Source organism: Sus scrofa, chromosome 3 (genome assembly GCF_054392235.1).
Source record: "Sus scrofa isolate SSC_HxYL_T2T_F1_AM1 chromosome 3, Sscrofa_HxYL_maternal_Yorkshire_Landrace_v2.0, whole genome shotgun sequence".
NCBI lineage: Eukaryota > Metazoa > Chordata > Mammalia > Artiodactyla > Suidae > Sus > Sus scrofa.
In genome coordinates this window covers 131,263,440-131,284,054 of record NC_139385.1, presented here as the reverse complement: position 1 = coordinate 131,284,054, position 20,615 = coordinate 131,263,440, and the positions used below count along the sequence as shown (strand labels likewise).

The 20,615-nt window shown below is 41.2% G+C and overlaps 2 long non-coding RNA genes across 7 annotated transcripts in view; one reads left to right on the top strand and one right to left on the bottom strand.

Moving 5' to 3' along the window:
* LOC106509894 (uncharacterized) overlaps nucleotides 1-20,615 on the bottom strand; it is a 434,988-nt gene that overhangs the window by 149,144 nt on the left and 265,229 nt on the right. Inside the window, exons 5-6 of one of the 5 annotated variants that reach the window (XR_014842541.1) lie at nucleotides 15,170-15,234; nucleotides 11,258-12,999 (exon numbers count right to left, since the gene is read on the bottom strand). The exons of the other annotated variants lie outside the window; for them this stretch is intronic. This is a non-coding gene — a long non-coding RNA (uncharacterized LOC106509894). Of the gene's footprint in view, nucleotides 1-11,257; nucleotides 13,000-15,169; nucleotides 15,235-20,615 lie in introns of those variants that run through there. 5 annotated transcript variants of the gene reach the window in all.
* LOC106509892 (uncharacterized) overlaps nucleotides 1-20,615 on the top strand; it is a 545,897-nt gene that overhangs the window by 399,742 nt on the left and 125,540 nt on the right. The gene's annotated exons all lie outside the window — the stretch shown is intronic.

The following is a 20,615-nucleotide window of genomic DNA, read 5'->3' as shown; positions in this document are numbered from 1 at the left end:
TAATAATAATACACACACACCATGGCAGTATATTCCCTCTTATTTCAAAAGTAATGAGTGTTCATTTTAGAAAATATATAGGGTATTTAGAAGAAGATATAAAAGTTAATCCAGGAGTTCCCATTGTGGCTCAGCAGTAACAAATCCAACTAGTATCCACGAGGATGCGGGTTTGACTGGGCTTCACTCAGTGGGTTAAGAATCCTGTGTTGCTGTGGCTATGCTGTAGGCCAGCAGCTGTAGCTCCACATGGACCCCTAGCCTAGGAACTTCCATATGTCACAGGTGTACCCTAAAAAAAAAAAAAAAAAAAAGGTCATCCATTAGTAGTAGAATGCTGCATTTCTTTCTGCTCTTTTCCTAGGTGTATGTATTATGGGGTTTTATTTTTCTTTTCAAAATTAAGACAGTACTCTAAATATTGCTTTAAGTCCTACTTTTTTTTAATAATTTTTTTTATTTTCCCACTGTACAGCAAGGGGGTCAGGTTATCCTTACATGTATACATTAGGCCAGGAGGGAATGGCAAGAGATATTTAAAGTGCTAAAAGGAAAAAATATGCAACCTAGAATACTCTATCCAGCAAGAATATCATTTAAAATAGAAGGGGAAATAAAAATTTTTTCCAACAAACAAAAACTTAAAGAATACAGCAACACAAAACCCAGGTTAAAGGAAATATTGAAAGGGCTTCTCTAAACCAAAAAGAAAGGAAGGAAAGGGAAGAAAAAAGAAAGGAAAAAAAAAAAAAAGAAGTCCTACTTTTAAATAGCGCATTATCATGAGAATTTGCTATCCTTAGTTATTGTTTGAAAATATTAATTTTAATGAATGCCTAGTACGTCACATGGTTAACTTATACTTTATGTTTTTGATACTTAGGTTATTTCTAATTTATGGATTATATAAATAACACTGTGAATAGCTACATAAATGTTAAACAGCATATCTTACTAATTCCTTGAGACTAATCCTAATACTCTTTATACCCAACTTTGTTCATTTTTTAAAAAGTTAGAGTCTAGTCAATTTACAATGTTGTATTAGTTTCAGGTGCACAGCAAAGTGATCCCTTTATATATGTGCATCTATCTATTCTTTTTCAGATTCTTCATTATAAGTTATTACAAAATATTGAGTAGAGTTCCCTGTGCTATACAGTAGATCCTTGATGTTTATCTATGTTACATATAGTAGTCTGTGTATGTTAAAACCAAAGTCCTAATTTATGCCTCCCCCATCTCTCCCCTGAGTAACCGTAAATTTGATTTTTATGTCTGTTGGGTCTATTTCTGTTTTGTATAAAGTACAGTTTGTATCATCTTTTTTTTTTTTTTTTAGTTTCTACATCTAAGCAATATCATATGATGCACCCAACTTTAGACTTATACTTTCAACTAGAGCCTCAGGAGGTGGAGAGTTGTTTAATTTTCCAGTGCCGTTTTTCTATTAGGACAGGATGACTTCCATTAACCTGGAAGATAATGTTCAGGTGCAATTGATAGGATCGATTGATATCTTCAAATCTCTAGAGATTTTTAGGAGGAGAAAAAGAGACAAAGCCATGTTCTGGATGGCTCCAGAGGTGGAAAGAAGACTAAAGTAAGGAGTGAGGGACAGACAGGTTTGGCTCCAGGTGAGAAGGCTCCACGTAGTTCCAGGAGGCAACAGAGATAGCTCCCTCAGTCAGTACTGGATTTCTGAAGGCTTTTATGGAGAGCAGGGAAAGCACCTATCCTGGGAGAAGTGGCAGAGTATAGTGGCTAAGAACAGGGGCTCTCGAGCCCAGTTGGTGTTTTAATCCCAGCTTTGCCACGTTCTGGTTGTGTGATCTGGGACAAGTGGTACAACCTCTCTGTGCTTCAGCATCCTCATCTGAAGGATAGGAATAAGTCCTAATGGCTGTTGTGAGAATTAGGTTAATAACTCAGGTGTGGCACCAGAATTATACTGAACGTCTACTACATGTTTGATAAATGTCAGCACTTGTTTCCAGTGTTGTTATTATAGACAGGACTGGTTACATAATATAATGGGCTGATAACTCTCAGCACTTGTCCATACTTGGTCTCCGAAGGTCAGCATTCCGCTACAGGGACACCAGTCCAATAGCCACTACCAGGGTTCTGCTGGGCACACTCTGGTTCTGTTTGTTTTCCTATCTGTGTGTCATTGTTTACCTTTTTATGAGCAAAACTAACTTTAGGACCCTGTCCCTTTGCAGCGGTGATGGAGGCCAACTGTAGCTTTGTAGCTTATCCATTTTGGAATCAAAGAGCTGCCTTGTAAAAGGAGTGTTGCAATCTTTAAATGCCCATAAAGATGGATTTGAACATTTATCTCACATCATGTGATTTGGTCAAAGTAAACAGAAAAGTCTTTCAGTTGAAGAGTGGAAGTGATGACTGAGCGAAATGATATAAAACAGGAGAGTTAGGTTGAGCATGTGTGTTCCGTGTAAATACATGAAGGAGCAAAGTGGGGCTGGTACAAGAAAAGTCAGAGTTTTGTATGGCAGGCAAGACAAGCAGAGGGACAAGTAGATGTTGCCAGCAGAGGATGAATGGCCTTCATCCCTATTCATTTCTCCTTTCTTGTCTGCAGTCGCCCTCTTATAAATATCCAGGAGGGTATATTAAAACAAGAAGGTATGTGTTCTACTTGGAAAACCAAGTCATCCCTTTAAATTACCTAAGATTGAAAATAAATAGAGGGCACACTTCCTACAGTAAAAAGTGAATGTTAGGAAATCATTTTAAAGGACAGAGAATAAAAAATTAAATTCTTAAAATCAGAAAGCTCAGAGAATGTATTCAATAGCAAATTACACTGCAGTGGTGGGGGAAAGGGATGAAAATTGGAGAGACTGAGGGGGACAGAAGGGGCAAAGACAGAGAAAAGCAACGTTGGTGGGATTGGCAGCCCTTTGAAAATTCTCCTGCAGCTCCTCTGCACATCATGTACCCCCGTACCGCTTCGAATCAAGAAAAAATGGTGGACTTTGCTCCCAATGACTCACAACCCACCAGAGCTTCTGGAATTCAGACCTCTTTCTTTTGTCCAAAATCCTAGAAACATCCCTCCCTATAATAAGGCATGTTCACAGGGAAACTTGTGGCCTCTCACTTTGTTAGTGTTTAAAATATTGAAATCTCTGAGGATTTACAGCTGATTTTTCCTCTTTTTGGAATGGCCCCCATGGACAGATTTGGCAGGACAGTTAGAGAGGAGATACCGTTCCTGGCCACTTATGACTGTCGGCTCCCATGACCTAGCACCAACTCGTGACAAAGACTCTAAAAGTTTATTTTGTACCATATTTTGATCACAAGCATTTGTTATTTGAAAGGGCTTATAATTTTTTTTTAATGTCAGCTCTGGAACAACATGTGAATTGTAAGCTTAAAATCCAAGCTGCTTTTAGAGAATGGTTCTTGGGGAGAATACCTAAGGGTTAGACTGTGGAATCTGCTGGCCTTAATTAAGGGCAGTCCCCAGTTCTAGCGGAGGCAGAGAGAGCCCAGTGGGCACGGATACCCATGGAAGGACTGAGAGGTGGACAGCAGGAGAGGTGGTCATGGTGGAGGGGCCAGGTGAATAGCGTTGTTGAAGAGCTAAGCAGGGTTTGCTGGGGCCGGTATAAATGTAGGGAAGATGCAGGTGTCTCTCTTGGTGATATGGGAGTGTTCCCAGAGAAGAGGAGGAAAAAGTGATGGTAGGTGCTGTGTGTCTACGGGAGTGGCAGTGGTGGTTTTAACCCCTGATTCCCAGCCTGCTGAGCCAGGCTTGGGCATAAAGCACATTGAAAACTGCAATCACACTTCTCTTCTTGTTGAGACTGATTTTCCACCTTCGATAGGCCCTGTTAGCCTCTGCTCAACCCTTAAAACATCAGATAGACACTTAGTGGATACCGCTTTTCTTTAGAAGTGACCCTGAGAACTTCACTCAGCAGCCACAGGAGGTGGGAAATCAGCGCTAGAGTGAACAAAAGGTTCGTGGATGCCTTGCAGGTGAGAGGGTTGGGCTTAGACTGTGCCACTGATATAAACTCTTTTCAATTTAATTTAACCAGTACTCACTGCCTACCTACCAGTATCCCCAGACCATGCCAGCCTTCAGATGATTCCGAAAAACAAGAAAATCAGTCTTTCCCTTCAGGACCTCCATGCTCCAAAAGTTCCTAGATCACCTGTCCTTCCAAGTATCCTCACTTTCAAGAGCATCAGGGTGTGACAGAAAGATCATGGGTTTCGGATGCAAACCAGATTCGGCCACTACTTAGTAGCATAACTATGAGAAGCTACCTCATTCCTCCAAGCCCCAGTGTTTTCACTTGCAAAATGTGGATAGGATCAATCTTAGATCAAAGTTGTGAGGGTTAGCTATAATGCATAGACTGCTGTGCTTGGCAACTTGCCAGGCTCAGAGTAGGTGCTCAGTCAGTGGTACCTATTACTGTCGTCAGTTTCCCTATGGGCCCCTAGCCCAATGGTGACAGCTGGTACCCTGCTCTCACCTTCTCAAAAACTGTTCTTGGCATTGGAACTGCCATCATTTGTGTTGATTTAGCCACCACCAACTGGCCCCCCAATTATGGAAATAGTTTCCCCAGTAATTATAGTTGTTCATAAAACTTTTTTTAAAGTTAATCTACACTTTGAGATATTTTCATCCTATAAGAGAATAACTTGAAAGGAGCTACCAGGAAGCTACTTAAAGTGTAGTCAAGTGAAATTGCTTTATTTCATCTCCAGCGTATTTCTTCTCTAAAATCACCAATGGCCCCAAAGAGGGGCCAGTTCAAAGCCAGTTTACTATTTACCCAAGAAGTTTTTCACTTTGTATATTTCTTTTATTACTCCCAATAAATCTGGTACAACAGCAAGCACATAGTAAGCACTCATATATTTGATGGAACATGAAACAAACCTGGATATATTTAAGATAAAATACGAACTGAAACTAAGGATTGAGTGTATTCATTTCTCTCATTTTCTTATAGCCCCTTGTTTGGATCCCCTTACAAGCCCTTACCACACTTTATTTCAGTTGCCTATGTGGCAACTGAACAACTATAGGCACAACTATTAGGCCTTTAATAGTTGTCCCAGGAAAAGAATGAGATATTACAACTTAGAAAATGAAAAAAGTGAAATAAATATGATGAATTTTTTTAAATGGAGAAAGCTCTGACAAAATTTTGACAGTTTACCAACATAAGGATATTTTAACCACTCATCTGGAAATGCAGCTCAATATTATATTCAGTTTATTTTGGAATAGGCATCTCTCTTTTTTCTTTTCTTTTTTTTTTTTTTCTGCTTCTTAGTGTTGCACTTGTGGCACATGGAAGTTCCCAGGCTAGGGTTCAAATCAGAACTGCAGCTGCCGGCCACAGCCACAGCAACGCAGGATCCGAGACACATCTGCAACCTACACCACAGCTCATGGCAACTCTGCATACTTAACCGACTGAGCAAGGCCAGGAATTGAACCTGCACCCTCATGGATACTAGTTGGATTTGCTTCTGCTGAGTCACAATGGGAACTTCCTGGAAGGTATCTCTTTACCTGAGCGTTAACACTCAAATGTCACCAAATTATTAATTGGCTTAAATTAATTTTTTCTTTGATCAGAAAAGAAGTACCACACTGGACAAGTTATAGAGAGTAGTCTCAGGCTTGTGTGGAATGATTGCTTTTAACTATTACTGAAATCTGTTTTCAAAGACCCTAAAGAAGACTTTGCCTCTTTTATGTCTCAAGATTGTATACTCAGTGACAGAGACTTCCAACCTTCATTCCTCAGACCTCTCCATTTCTCCCAGAGGGCCTAAATTTTAATAAAGACTTAAGTGGCATGTAGTGTGTCCCAAGAGCCCTCTGGCTTCCACAGAATATTCCCCTTTTCCTGATGCTGTGACCCTCAGTGTCTGTGGGAGGTTCTAGACATACAAACACAAGTTGTCCTGAGGGTCCATCACTCTGCTCACTGTTCAGTGAATACATCAGATTCTCACCAGGTTACTTACATTACAATTGGCTTATGACACATACCACAGAAAAGGTAATTATAGGTTCTCAAGAGGTACCAGGATGAGAAAGGTCAATCAGAGTTCAGGAAAGACCTCACAGAAGAAAAGACGTTTGAGATGCCTGGAGGTGAGGTTTTGATTGGCCAAAGAGAGAAAAGATGCTTTCAGGCTTAGGGGTCAGCATGATGTGAAACTGCATAGCATATTCTAGGAAGTGGTAAGTGGTCTTGTAATGAAGGAACATACGATGCTTGCAGAGGAGTTACTGGGATGAGCCTACACCAAATCAGTGAAGACACATTAAAGAGCCTTGAATGCCTTCAGTGTGGAATAATGAGGTAGTCTTTTTTCTTGGAAGTGGTAGGAATTTAATCAATAGGTTCTAAACAAGAGAGCAGACAAGGAATGTGTAATTTAAAAGGGCATTTGTAGAGGATAACGATGATTGTCAAGGGTGAAAGGAGAGAGCATTTGGGTGGGATAAGAAGAGGGCTTCTTAGGTAATGAAGTTCCTTTTTTTTTTTTTTTTGTCTTTTTGTCCTTTTAGGGCCACCCCCGCGGCATATGGAGGTTCCCAGGCTAGGGGTCTAATCAGAGCTGTTGCCACCGGCCTGTGCCAGAGTCACAGCAACACCAGATCCAAGCTGCATCTGTGACCTACACAGTAGCTCACAGCAATGCCAGATCCTTAACCCACTGAGAAGGGCCAGGGATCAAACCCACAACCTCATGGTTCCTAGTCAGATTTGTTTCTGCTGCGCCATAACAGGAACTCTGATAATGTGGTTTTGAGCTTGCTCTTGAAAAGAGGAAGATGTTATAAGCTTGGATTTGAGAGAAGGTAGGGTTGCAGAAGGGAACTTTTGCTGTGGCAAAAATAATAATTAATGCTAGCATTTAAGTACCTACACTGTGCCAGCCCTCTGTGATCTCCACGCCTGCCCTGTGCAAGCCACGAGGAACTCTGTGCCCTGAGTTCCCAGATTTCATACCTGACTGTGGAGGTCTGTACATCAGGAGGCTGTACAATTATCACAAGAAATTACCAAGAGGAAATCCCCTCCAGAATGGCAGGACAAATTATCTTCAAAACCATCTTAAGACCCATCCAAGACCATCCATACCCCTCTTTTATTATCACTCCTGGCTTTTGAGCATACCAAGTTACCTTGTATTTTGTATCTTGAGTGTGGTGATAGATTTATGCACCTGATAAAATTGCAGATAGCTAACACACACACATACACACACGCTTGCACATAAAACTGAGAAATCTTATTCAAAGACCAGAGAATTCTACCAATGTCTATAAAGCCTAGTTGTGATATTATACTATGGTTTCACAAGATACTGCCTTTTGGGGAGACTGAACAAAGAGTGCATGGGGTCTCTGTATTATTTCTTACAACTGAACATGATTTCAAAATAAGTTTCATTTTTTAAAAAATGGATCACCATTAAAATGTTTGAAAGCAATCTAATATGCTTTCTTAGACTGGGGAGACTGGAGAGTTAAAGACACATTCCCTCGGGCTCCAAATGTGATAATAGGTTTTAGAGGCACTCCTGGGATGTTAAGAGGGTGGAATGCAGTAAATATGGTCACACCTCCCCACTCCAGCCCACTCCTAATGCAAACAGGCATCTAGGTGTCTAGTCACTAGCTTTGTGGCACCCGGAGGCAGTGCACGGGCATCAGCCATTTCTGTCAGCGCAGATGTAGCAGACATCATGTAGCTTTGGGTGGAGCTGTTCCGAAGATAGTTTCTGGATCCTTGGATTATGATTAAGACTGGGTGTTCCTAGGGCCATACCCCAGTGCATTTTGCCAATTCTCCATTCTCCCTATGGTGAGCAAAGTGGCAGCAACTCTGATGGGCCAATTCAGGGATGTGGCTCTTGGAGCCATTCACAGAGACCAACCTAAAGACTTTCAAGGTTTCTCTAAGCACGTACTTCTCTCCAGTACATCCCTTATGCTTAGAAGAGCTAGAATGGGGTTTTTGTTTGTTTCTGTTTATATCTTCAAGTGAACTCTGATACTGATGTCCTGCAATGTCATAGGCCCATCATTCTAGCAGTCTAAAAATGTCCACAGACAGTTAGCTACAGTCATAGAATGATCAATGGGACTTTCTAACAGCTGGAATTCTCTGGGGCATTACCCGAAAGTGAGAAGACAAAGCAGGAGGAAACAATGGGGTCTTGGTTATGGGAAATGTTTGATGTTTTTGCCTGTACAAGAGATGGGGGATCACTGATGGCAGCACAAGTAAAAAAATCCCAGAGACCTTAGAGAATGCTGGAGGCTGTTTCAGCCAAGATGCAGATATGTAAGATGAAGAATGCTTGAGATCTAATGTACAGCAGGGTAACGAAAGTTAGTAACACCTGTTGTATACTGGGAACTTGCTACGGTGGTAGATTTTTGCTGCACTCACTACAGGGGGAGCAAAAGATAAATGTGAGAGGAGTGGATATGTTAGTTAGTTGACTGCAGTAGTAATCATTTCACTATGTATATGAAACCATCACACTTTACTTCTTCAGTGTATACAATTACTATTAAAATACAAATTTTAAAATGTCTGATACATTCAAACTCTTTGGAGGTTTAGCAGATTTGTTTGTGCTTAGTGAAAATCTTGGTGCGGCTGTATTTTGTATCCCACTGGAAATTAAAAGCAGCTGAGAGGGTTTTTTTTTTTAAGCTCTGATCTATCCCCCTTGTGATATTCCTCCTCCTCGCCATCCCTGAAGACTCCCCGCTCCACAGTAAATAGAATAAATGGAGGTGTGCTTGCAGGCCAGGTAAATGGGCCCTCTGGAAGGCTGGGCACCCTTGTTTTGGCTGCAGTGGGGCTCTGAGGCTTTCATATTCAGAAAGGGGAGGCTGAGAGCAGCTGAGCCCTGGAGGAGAGCCACCTCCTCCGTGGCCCTAGCCACCCCGTGTGCTTCCTCGTTTCCCCTTCCTCCCCACCCACCTTTCATCGTCCTCAGAAGCCCATGTGTGTGAAAAGCAACAGAGGAATGTGGGTGGGTTGACTTGTATAATTAAATCCATGTTGCATCGTGTTCTTTAGAATTAATAAGGAATCCATCCCATTGAAACTCACCATGACATCTTCCCTCTGACTCAGATTTCTTTTGCTTTTCTCTCCTTTCCTTGGCTAAAAGCATTAGACATGGGGCTATGGTTCAAATTAGTATCTTGCATTTCACTCCTCTTTTTTTTTTTTTAATTGAACTTTTCTGTTCAGGGAAGAATGTAGTTTGTTTAGATTTCATTTTTCTTCATTCTACTTGTCCACCATTGTCTTTTTTTTTTTTTTTTCTTCCTTCCATTGGAAAACTTACTCAGTGAAGGTGCAAACAAGAGAGATATTCATCTCGCTTTTGACTGCAAAACTGGAGAAAGTGCACTGCTGGCCAAAGTGTGACAGTCCAGTCCTTGTCTTTGGAGGCTCTTCATTGCCTGGACCTCTATATCCTGACACCATGAAAACCAGGCTCACACATATGTCCACCAAGGCCAGAGGGAGCTGTGTCTGTGAGACTGAGAAATGGGGAATAAATGGTACTTCTAAATTCCTGGGTCATGTTGCGAAACACCTTTTTATTGGGGGTAATAATCTGACTTCATTCCCTTATAAAAGTGGATTTATGTGATGGATACATGATATATATTTTTCAGCCACTGTTCTTGTGGGATAGCAGTAGTATCAGTTGGGATTAGATTCAACTGTGAGTAACATAAACCCGAAATAACAGTGGCTTGAACCTGATAAAAGTTTTTCCTTGTTCATGTGAAAGAGGGCTGTAGCCATCAGGAGCTGGGATAGTCGCTCTGTTCAGTGAAATCTCCCTCACAGTCCAGGCCCCTGAGTGGCTCAGGGTGTGGCCCCCTCGCCTCCTGGTCCAAGTAGGTAGTTACATCGTCATCTTAAGAACATTCATATGAACCATCCCAAAGAGCTCATCCTTGGAGTTCCCGTCCTGGCACAGTGGAAATGAATCTGACTAGTATCCACGAGGACGCAGGTTCCATCCTTGGCCTCATTCAATGGGTTGGGGATCCGGCATTGCCATGAGCTGTGGTGTAAGTTGCAAACGTGGCTCAGATCTGGCGTTGCTGTGGCTGAGGCGTAGTCTGGCAGCTATAGCTCCAATTCAACCCCTTGCCTGGGAATTTCCATATATGATGGGTGCAGCCCTAAAAAGGAAAAAGCAAAAACCTACAAAAAAAAACCCCAAAAAATCATGATCACAATAGGCTGCCTCACTTTAGCCTTGGGCATGAGATTTGGGGTGGGGGCTGAGACCAACACAGGCTTGAGTCTGATTGTGCTTCCTTATCAGATGTGTAAATTTGAATACATCTCTTAATCTCTATGAGGTTATGTATTTTATACATGTGTGTGTGTTCATGTATATGTATGAGTATATATGTATGTGTGTACATATATTTTTCTCATATGTATGATGGAAATTACATATCTTAGAACAATATGAGGATAAAAGATAACATATGTAAAAGAATTGGCTCATTGGTTAGCATGATAACAAATACCGTTTTACAGAGCTTTTAAATTTCTTGCTGAGTGGCTTTTCTATTTTCAAAGAAAACCAATCCCATGTTTAGAGACTGATGATTTTCTCCTAGTGAGAACATCCCCTAAAATGGGCTGCATGTGCTTTACACGCCTTTCTCCCAGTTAGAAAAGAAAGCTGATGTGAATGGGGCAGCCCTACTGGTCCTTCCACCTCCAGGGAAACAGGTTCCACTCTTCCCACTGTTTTCCCCTTTGAATGACATAGTGGATTAATAGTAAATATCCCTGTCCCTTTCTCTATTGCTGAAGCATTTTTAAACTGCACATTGAGAGGCCCATTTGTGGGTTGAAATCAATTTAGAGGGTCGTGACCAGCACTTTTTTTTTTTTTTTTTTGTCTTTTCAGGGCCGCACCCTCCACATATAAAAGTTCCCAGGCTAGTTGTAGAATTGGTGCTGCCGCTGCCAGCCTACACCACAGCCACAGCAGTGCAGGATCTGAGCCACATCTGCGACCTGTACCACAGCTCATAGCAATGCCAGATCTGGATACTAGTCGCATTTGTTACCACTGAGGCACAATGGGAACTCTGCTGAGCAGCACTTTGTGTGTGTGTGTGTGTGTGTGTGTGTGTGTGTGTGTGTGTGTAATGATATTTTATTGGTTTTTTTTAATTTTTATTTCCCCAATACAATTTTTTTTTCTACTGTCAATGAAGGAGTAAAATAGAATACATTAGAAAAAATCAGAGTCCCTCACAAATAATTAATATATTTTTCTATAAAATGGATTTCATACATGCTTGTTTATTTTGTGTATTCTATGATATAAAGTAAAGTATGTTTCTTAGAATGGACTGTGAATCCTGAAAAAGAAGAATAAAGTGGGAGGATTCATTCTACCTGACATTAAAGCTTACTATTTAGATATGGTAATTAATCCAGTATGGTCTTTGCAAAGACACAGATAGAACAAAAGAGAGAACCCAGAAGTAGACCTCCAGAAATTGGCCCAACTGTTTTTGCTGCTGCTGTTGTTGTTTTGGCTGCATCCATGGCATGGGAAGTTCCTTGGCCCTCTGGAAGGCTGGGCACCCTTCTCTCTCTTGGAAGAGAACCCAAGTCACAGCAGTGACAATGCTGTGTCCTTAACCTCTAGGCCACCTGGGAACTCCCCAGCTGATTTTTTATAAAAATGGAAAAGCAATTCAAATGGAGGAAAATGTAATTGGCCTCTTCAGTTCAAACTGCCTTTTTAAAAATGACCCACGGAGCTTTTCATCACATCTGCATGCTAAATAGCAGCATCAAGACAAGAGAAGCCATCACGTATGCCGGCTGTCTTTGAAAAAATATCCAGGTGCTTCCCTAAGTCTTTATCTGTGTCTCATTGGCAAGAACTTCCTCATGTGGCCATACCAACTGTAAGGAAACTTAAGAAGTGTCATCTTTATCCTGAGCATCACACATTCAGTTAAAATTTCTATTATCCAAGGGAGTTCCTGTCGTGGCTCAGCAGTTAATGAATCCTACTAGCATCCATGAGGATGTGGGTTTGATTCCTGGCCTCGGTCAGTGGGTTAAGGATCTGGCATTGCCGTGAGCTGTGATATAGGTTGCAGACGTGGCTCAGATCCTACGTTGCTGTGGCTCTGGCATAGGCCAGTGGCTACAGCTCCAATTGGACCCCTAGCCTGGGAACCTCCATATGCTGCAGGTGCGGCCCTAAAAGACAAAAAAAAAAAAGGACAAAAAATATATAAAATAAAATAAAATTTCTGTTACCCTATATGAGTAGAGAAACATAGATATTGATCAACAATTTACTACCTGTCCATGCCACACAGAGATGTTGTGCAAATACAGAATTTCATCTTTCCTGGACATGAAAATGAAATTTCCGCAGCACATATTTGACCTTAACATGCATAGAGTCAAGTCCAAACTCCTTTGGAAGGATATTTAGGTTCTTGTATATTTGGTCCAAGCCCACGTTTCAATCCATCCCCTGCCCACCACATTCTCCCAAATGCTAACCCTCCACCTCCTCAATGTTCCTGCTCAAAGTCCTCCCTCGCCCAGATCGTACTCCTCTAACAAACAATGCATCATTTTGACTGGCCTGGTGAGATTGTCATTTTCCCCCTCTGATCCCCCTCCTGACTCCTGGAACCTACAAGTCCCCTTCTCGAAGCTTTTATTAAAGGATATGTACATTGCCCATGGCACTTAGCTCCTGTCTTACCGAGACTTAATCTGGTTTTCGTTGCTGTTGTTTTGACTTTGTTTTGTTTTGTTTTGAGTGGGGGCAGGATGCTCCTCCAATGTAGAGCCTATTTTCATCGGATTCTGTTTCCACAGATCTTGGGATCTCTCCACATCATCCTAAAAACTATTTGTTGAATTGCTGAAAGGTTTCTCAGGATCAAAAAGTAGAAAGAAAGAAAAAGTATTTATTTACAACAGGTGTGCCTTGAATGGACAAAGCTGGTATTTCACAGGTTCAGTTGTGAAGAAATAATCTGTGCTTAGAACCGCTTAAAAAGGCTAAGACGAAAAGGATGATTCTTTGTCATCTTGAGATTCCTACTTTATCGCAGTGAGCAAGTCAGGTTCAAAGCCAATCACGGCAAAGTCCTCCTGGACCTCATGCTCCCTTAGTGGGAGCCCCTGTCTGCTTGAGGGAGGCGGATGTCTTCAGATTTCAACAAGCATAAACGGAGCAGCAAGGATACCTTCAAAAACATCATTTCTCTAGTAATATATTTGGAAGAAAATCTTTCTAAGGAAAAAAATGTAAGTTTTATTCTTGGAAGCCATGCTTTTTTTGCATAAAGAGTATTTAATATTTTATTATTGTTTGTAAATTTGTGCTTGACATACTCTACCTCAGTAAAAAAAAAATTGAGGGGAGGATTAAATAGGAAAACTTTATACACACTGGGTAACCCCCTTCCTCTAGCCCCCTGGCAACGACCATTCTACTCTCTTCTTTCATGAGTTGGACTATTTTGGATTCCTCATATAAGCGGAATTACACAGTATTTGCCCTGCTGTGACCTTCTTATTTCACTTAGCACAATGCCCTCCAGGTTCATCCTTGCAGTCATATATGACAAGATTTCCTTTTATTTTTTTAAAGGTGAATAATATATATTATATGTATATACCACATCTTCTTTATCCATTCATCCACTGATGGACATTATGTGGTTGCCACATCTTGGCTATTACGAATAATGCATGCCTCCTTTTTGGATTGAAATACCAGGTGACATCCTTCATCAGTGAACTTCTTCAAGTGCAGCCCTGCTGTTAATTGACCTTCAGGAGCCTCTTTTTCTTAAAGCTGTAACATTTAGATCCCCTACTATGGCAGAGGGTGTTCTGTTTATTAGACTTGTACGTCTGCCTTTATATTTCTGTTTTCTAAATGGATCAGGGCTTTGTGACTTATTTTACTTTATTTTATTTATTGTTATAATTATTACTATTTTATTATTGTTTAATAATAATATGTATAGCATATGATGTTCCCAGGCTGGGGGTTGAATCAGAGCTACAGCTGCCGCCTACGCCATAGCCACAGCAACGCCAGATCTGAGCCACATCTGTGACCTATACTACAGCTCACAGCAATGCCAGATACTTAACCCACTGAGCAAGGCCAGGGATGGAACCCACATCTTCATGGATATTGCTTAGGTTTGTTACCACGGAGCCACAACAGGAACTCCCTATGTGACTTATTTTTAACCAGTAGGCTGTGAACAGAAGTGTCATGAGTTACTTCCCATCACGATGGGTAAGATCCAGTGTCTCCTCCTATCTTTGTCTTCCCATGAAGGACACCTGTTCCAGGTGACAAAGTTACAAGATGGAGGAAGATTTTATTTGAATGTGAAATAAAACCTCAATACATTAAGCCACTGAGATTGGGGAGTTTGTTGTTACAGGTAGGATTAGTAACTACTTCTAATATACTGACAGCATAAGGCTTGTAGGAGAATTAAACAGGTAGTTTAAATACAAGCTTGAGCACAGTGATTGAGAGAAATATAAATTAGCCTTACAGTGAAGTAAGATTGCCATTATGTAATAAAATGGTTACATTGAAAGAAAAATGTCTAGAAGATAGGAGACCTTGGTTCTAGAGTTGTAGAACTTTAGACTTGGACTTAACATTCATTTAATCTAGTGTTTTCCAAACATGTTTGATAATAAACATCGGGTTCTTAGGAGAAATACAGATTTCTAGTCTTGCCCCCAGTTACAATGAATCATAATCTGTAGGGGAGGTTTTGATCAAGAGTGTTTTGTTGGTTTTTATATGGAAGGAAAGCAAGTCACAAGAGGGTAATGATATTCCTAAGGCCACAGAACTGATTATTTAGTATGTTGGGACTAGGACCAGCTTCCATGATGTCTAATGCTTTACTTCTGGGCTCACATAATAATGTTCTAATAGACTGAAGCTGACACTGACCCTTTGTCCCCCTTTTTCTGATAAATCATGTCAAGACCTGCAAATGATTTTACCCCTTAACAATGAAAAGAAGATGTAATTTTAAAATTACCTTGGATGTACAGTAAAAGCAGCATTCCCATAATCAATCATCCAAAATCATGGGGTTATTTGGAGCTATTTGAAGGAAAGTAAATTGAAAACATGTTTTTAAACAATGCACCAAAGAGTTATCAAATCATAAACATCTAGATTACTTTAACATGTTGATTATTCCACATTTAGAGTTTCCTTACAAAGTAACTGTGGCGATGAAGAGACCTGGAAAATTCAATGAATCCCTTCCTAAGTTGTTAACTATATTGGGTTCAATCACTTGGCCATGTGGGAACATATGTTAAACTTTAAAACACACACACACGCGCGCGCGCGTACACATGCACACACACACACATACATACTTTTTAAGATATTATTCACACTTTCCACTAAGCAGAAGACACGAAGGCCTATTATTAGGACATGTCTCTGAGGATATAGAAATAGCTTTGGGAATGCAATGGTATAACACTGAAAAGATTAAAACCTATCTGGAACTTTAGAAATCAAATATACAGACATTCCATAATGACCCTTGGGTTTTAGTATAATTCCTGAACCTGAAAATTCATAACTAAATAATGGCAGCACATTTATGACATAAAATGCCTTAAACCATTTGTTTATTATTATATGTGGATTTTAAGTTTTATGTTTAAGAAAATTGAAAGCCTGCCCTTTTTTTTCCCCCTTGGAGGGGTGATATACCAATTACCTTTGAGAGTCATTGTTTTTCTCACTGGAGGAGAGCTAAACCAAGACTAAAATTTACGTCAAGGCATCTATTTGGTTATCAAATCTATGATCATACACTCTGGTTAAACTAAACCAAATTAAATTAATCTTTGTTGAAAAATAAATGATGTAATTCCTGGAGGATCCTGTTTTGCTCCCAATATGGTGTCCTGGTTTTTCTGAGTAGCTCATAAGAAAGCAAAATCTGAAATAGTTCTTGAAACTGAAAAGAGGAAATTGCCTTGAGTGTGGCAGGTGTCTAGGAGTCACTACCCAGGAGTGATCTGTGAGTTTAGGGGTCACCATTATAGGACTAAATTATATATGCATCCTTCCTGAGGCCAGATTCAGAGACTGAACTCTAAAATTAATCTAGATGTTATTTCTTTTTAGAGTTCTGTAATGAACCCAGGGTAGATTAGAAGTCATTCATCGACTGAGAATCACAGTGCATCCTCTGACTTTTCTTGGAATGGATTCCTTATGTGGATGCAATGTGAGTTGAGTTGCATCTGGTTATTGTTTTTAGAGAACTCTTGTGCTGAAATTCAAACTGAGCCTGTGCACTGTGAGAATCAGAATGGAACTGGGAGCTGTGACAACCAGGAGGTTGCACTGTGGGTCAGGGACTTTTAAAGTGGTATGGCTCGGGGGCCAGGAGGAGTGAATGAAAGGCACCCTTGCATGGAACAGCCTTCTCTTTGGTCCCTGGTAACAGCCAGGAGAGAGAAGGAATGACAGCAGCATGGTGGAAAGAAAACACAATTTGAAATCATAGCTGACTCTTAACCATGGCTCCATAATGGAGGAGACATTTTTGAGGAAGTTTTGTGACCACTCAGTTTGCCCACTGGTAAAATAGTAATAGTAATGCTTGCTTTACGGAGTTGTGAGAATTAATGAGAGGCTTTACACATAGAAGCTGGCATCTGGGAGGTCAAAAAAAAAATAGAAAAATGGTCAGTCTTCAATAATCTCATCAGCCACGAGCACATATTGAATATTTATTATTACTTGATGCTTAGCACACACCTGGCCTTAGTGAATACTCAGTAAATCAGCCCTGGAATGACAAAATGGTGACTGAATGTTGACTGTCTTTGGCCATGGACAGAGAGACAGCAAGATCAGAGGGAAAGCGCCCACCAGAGTGGGGTGCTGTGGGTCGCCAGTGTCTACAGAGCTAAGGGTTTCTAGGGGGAAAAACCTCTTGTCACCTTGGTTCCCTGACCTTCTGTGAATGGTTGTACCCCCACTGTTGGGGTGGTAGGCCTCATTGAGTGTTTTGCGGTCTTACTTCTTCTGAGTCCAGAAGGTAGAAACTGAAACACAAACTAAAAATGTCAAGTTCGATTTTGCTCCCAGAGTTCCCGAGGGCTGGGCAGAGGGTTTGCAGTTTCACCGCAAGCATTTATAAGGGCCGCACACTTTGGCAGGGCTGAGTCTCCAGATAGCCTAACCTGCTGCTGAATTTCAGGGGTCATGAAAGGGGGAGGTTCTGGGGGGTCTTGGAAAAGACTAATTCAACCTCGGTCCATCATCCTGCTCTACTCAAACCCCCATATAGCCAGGGCTCTCTTGGTTTCTGGTTTCAAAATGAAATTTTCACACGGCCCAAATCTCAACCCACCCTAATTTAAAGAAACAGGCACTTGGCATGTGATCCAGATAGATCAGCAGTTGCTCACATACAGCTGTGCACATCTGGCACACAGGTATGTGATTTTGCATGAAGATAAATTGTGTGGGGACCAAATGCACAGTTGTTAAAGTAAAAATGAATCGCTTCTTGGAAGCAATCTTCCTGCACAGCAGGGCCTCTGAGTGAGCTTGATCTTTTTCATTAGGCCTTTCTCAGAAAGCATGCTTTCTCTAGAAGATCTGTGGGTGAGGGGAAGACCATGCCCACACCTGCAGTTGGCTGTCTGCTGCACCTTCAAATCAAAACTTGACACGGCTTATGACAGCCATGGTCAGGCAGTTTTCCCAGGTGAGTTACTCCAAGCCAGGATCCAGGAAGAGGTCTTGTCCTTCTTTGGTGCTGTTTCACCTTCCATATATTGTATTTTTCCCAGGCGTTTATTCTTCAGGGGGAATCATTTGGTGGACAGCTGCTGAAGGATTAGGGCCCTTCAACAAACTCAATGGACCAAGAAAACCACCTCCCTTTGGAGCCTTATGGAGTTAATGGCATCCACCCCGTGGGAGCATCTTGTAATTCTGGGGAGGACATCAAACTCATATGCTCTTCAGATCAGAGGGTTCCACTTTGAGATGCTTCACTAGATGGAAGAATGAATCCTGAGCTAGGGAGGCTCCTAGATTCCATAAACCACTGTTCTTTTGATTCAGTGGGTTCAATGACTAAGGCTTGGTGTATAATGGTCCATTCCAGGGTCTATTTCACCATTTCAGCAATAAGAAGTTACTAGTTATTGGCACAAATGAATCAATCATTTTAAGGATCTTCTTCCCATCATTTTTTTTACATGATGCAAATACAAGCAATGGTCTATCAAACCGATCTTTATTTTTTGCATGGCTTAGTTTTGTTTGGGCATGCTTATGGCCTGCAGAAGTTCTGCAGGGTATGGGATCAAACCCATGCCACAGCTATAATTGGAGCTGTAGCCATGCCAACATCAGATCCTTAACCCGCTGTGCCACTTTCTACACCCCTCATATTTATTTACTTCTCTCTCATAGAGGGAAATACAATCCACATCTTATTCTATTTGATTTGAGTCAGAGTAGTAGATTAGCCATAATATCTATTTCTGCAATGTTGTCTCTGCTGTTTTTGTCCAAAGTTCTATATCCCTTTCCCAGTTTGGTGAACTCTAGATCATTCTTTATAGTTGAACACAAGTTTCACCTGTCTTATGACTCCTCATAGATGAGATGTTATTTTCTGTGCTACCATTACTCTTCATGCATACCTGTCTATTAACACACATCAGCCTTGGGATTATCTGTTTAGCTGTCTGATTTACCACCACACTGTGGGCCTCTCCATCGCAAGGACTGTATAATCCTTTCTATTTCCAACACCTAGCCATAATTCCGGTAAATAAGTATTTGACAAAAAATACCAATGTGGTTCCTTCTTTGCTTGACATACCTTTGTTAGGACCAGCTTGTGAACTCCACAGTAGCTCAGCATGATAGCAAAGGGTCCTCCATAAAGATTACCTAGATGTGACTCAGAAACCAAACAGAAAATAGCCACATGCTGAGGTAGCCTGCAAGAGCCAGAATGATCTGGGGGTCCCAACAAGGGATGAGATAAGAAGGAACATTTGAGTAGGTGAGAGCAGGACAGATTTTCTTTGTTCTGATTGTAGAGAATGCTAGAAAACGCTTTGTTCTGATTATAGAGAATGCTAGAAAATGCGAGTATTTTTAGACCTCACTTCTGGGACCCGGGTGCGTGCAGAGATGTAAGTCACGGTGGGAGCCTCTGAAGGTATTGGAGACCAGCTGCTGGGAGAGCTCCCTGAAGGGCTTCCAATCCAAGAACCATCAACAGCAACGCCTCCCAACACATTGTCCCTATTAGCACACTCCATTTCGCCCATTTGTCTGGGCTTGCCTTGGATTGGTGGTTTATAACTCTGTTAAACCTTGGAGTGAGCAAAAGCCTTGAGGGGTAAGGTCTGCATTTAGCAGAACTCAACATAAATTCTCCACTTATAAGGGGACAGAAAATCAAAAAGAACTGACAGCATTTAGGAGTCTGCTAATTAAAAAGATCTATCTATTGTCCTATTTTCCAGCTGTTTTTCCATTCCGTTTTTAGGAATACAAAAGTACTCACCAAAATGGATCACTGATAAATCTGTCAATCCCTCCGTTTCTGGTAGAAGAGTTTTATCTCAGTTTCAGTAAAGTCCCCTGGCTGTGACAGCTCAGAAAAGAGGGTTTCACAGACGAGTTCCCCATGATTTCTTACCCCGACACTCCAAACCCTGGCACTACCCAACATTGCTCCTTTATTCCTGCCCATCTTCCTTCCACTTCCTGATTCCTCCTGCCGAGCCTTTGAAGCAGCACAACCTCTCCTCCTACATGGTCTGCCTGGGGGCCAGGGACCTGCACGTCATAGGGACCATCCTGTTCCTCACAGGGTGTGGAGGGACACAGCCCCTGGAATTGGGGTGTGTGTGGGGGGGGATCAAACTGCCACTCTCTTATTGCTTCTACAGAAAAATCTATGTTGGAAATGTAACCTTCTGAGGTGACCAGATTCAACCAGAAGTTTTTAGTCATCTAGAAACTTTTTGTTCTTGCTATCATAGCACGCCACCCAATCAATAACAGCCCACATTTCCAACCAAAGGAGTAAGGAGCCAAGTTGCCCAAAGGCAGCCAAAGATGACTTCCTGTGTCTTTACCCTGGCCTCTTCAGGGCTTTTGCACAATAAAAATTAAGGGTAGCTCTGGAAGGCAGTCGGAAGAAAGTAAAGGTTTGGGTGGGGGTAGGAAAGAAGCACTAGACTTGGAATGAAAAAGTTGGGAACTCACCCAGTTTTCACTCGGTTATCACAAAAGCCCCTTACCTTCTCTGAGCCTACATTTCTTTCATTACAAAAGAAAGAAAATCAACCTTACAAATCCAGTTTGGTTTATTTTTTATTTTCTCTTCTAGGATCTCTACAAAAATGATTTCTTTATAGAACTTAAAATTTTTGTATCCACTGCTAGTATTCTGGCTTATTTTCTCT